This window comes from Nymphaea colorata, chromosome 10 (assembly GCF_008831285.2).
Source record: "Nymphaea colorata isolate Beijing-Zhang1983 chromosome 10, ASM883128v2, whole genome shotgun sequence".
Taxonomy (NCBI): domain Eukaryota; kingdom Viridiplantae; phylum Streptophyta; class Magnoliopsida; order Nymphaeales; family Nymphaeaceae; genus Nymphaea; species Nymphaea colorata.
The window spans coordinates 10,267,580-10,269,208 of record NC_045147.1 but is presented as its reverse complement, the minus strand read 5'-3'; the positions used below and the strand labels follow the sequence as shown (position 1 = coordinate 10,269,208).

At 34.6% G+C, this 1,629-nt stretch overlaps 1 non-coding gene across 1 annotated transcript; it reads left to right on the top strand.

Moving 5' to 3' along the window:
- The first annotated feature begins 725 nt into the window (after nucleotides 1-725).
- On the top strand, nucleotides 726-828 carry LOC116263455 (U6 spliceosomal RNA). The gene has a single exon (XR_004174663.1). It is a non-coding gene; the product is annotated as a U6 spliceosomal RNA (small nuclear RNA).
- Nucleotides 829-1,629: the final 801 nt, after the last annotated feature.

Genomic DNA, 1,629 nt, shown 5'->3' with positions numbered 1-1,629 from the left:
TTTGAATCGAATATTAAATGTTTTTCCATATCCATTTTTTTGGATCGGTCTGGTCAAATATCTGATTCAAATCAGATATATGACATCCCTAGTGAACAGCCATGTGCAGCAGATAAGCACTTATGGAGCATTCACAACAGCATCACCTACCGCCCAGGCTCCTTGCACTTGCTGACTCATCACATTTTTTTTTTATTTACATTTTATGCTTTAAAATTTCTTGTCAACAATGGACCTCCCTTCTTGATTAAGGTTCTTCTTTATTATCAGCTACCTGTAGCCAAAGCTGGTTATATGCACCCCTTTGCATACAATGAATTATGCATCGAAGTTGTTTGTTAATGTTAGTTATCTCTCTCTCTCTCTCTCTCTCTCTCTCCCCAAATGGTTATGTACCTTGTTTCTCAAAATTCCCTGAAACCAGTTTTTATCTTTCGTTTCAACAAGCTAGAAATAAATCCAAAGAAATGGCCCTTCCAAAGCTTATTGGTTGGTAGTTTCATACGTGCAAATTACGGTTCTAAACTCAAATCGCAGAAGGGCAAAAGTAAATATTCTATATCATTGGCATGTATAGAATTAATAGAATTAACTAAAATATATAAAACACATGTATAGTTTCTCAAATATGAGCCTTGGTGTGCCCAGAAAAACCATCAACTCCAAAAAAGTGTTGTTAACTAAAAAAAGTAATTGTCATATGACTTTCTCTAGAATTACTTTCTGATCCTTTGGAGACATCCAATAAAATTGGAACGACATAGAGAAGATTAACTTGTCCTTTGCACAAAAATGGTATATGCAAATCGAGAAATGGTTCAAATTTTTTGTTTTGTATGTGACCCTCGTGCATGCATGACTAATAATCAATCATCTTGGTTGTCATTCTGATTTTAAGATGGAAGACCGAGATCAAGGAGAAAAAGTAGATAAAGATATTTTAGTCATCCAACATTATTTAACTTTTCATTTTTTATTTTATTTCAGCCTTCCGTCGTGGCAAGATGATTCCTTAGAAGTCATGCATGTAAGGGTTATGCTCCTATCAAATGAAATTGATTGGCTAACTATGTAGCTAGATGGTTATTTTTTATTTTGTGTTACTAAAAACCATTACATTGAATGTTTGCCATGACCAATTGCTTGGCCAGAGATTTAATGATGGAATACACCTTTTATGACGGTTTTGACAACATAAAATAAAAAAAAATACCCATTTGGCAACAAAGGTAGTGTCCCATTTCAATTTTCTTATATAACGCTGGATATCCCGAATCATCTAGTTACTCATGAAAGTCATCCAGTTTATCATGATGGATGATTATATATATATATATATATATATATATATATATATCACGACACCGGCCACCACCTCCGTGACCTATATGAGGTTTTTAAGAGGATTGCCCTAGAGACGTTGCAGCCGAAGCGAAGGTGGATTCTCTCTGTTCAATTGCAAGGGTCATTAAGGAAGCGGAAGAAGCGGGTACGGGCAGGCCCTGGGCTCCCCTCCAAAAAAAATAACATGTAAATTTAAAAAAAAAATCACTTGTCATATATAAAATTTTTGAAAATTGATATTTCAGCCCTATCAAAATTTTGAAACTATAATTGGCCCTTCTCATG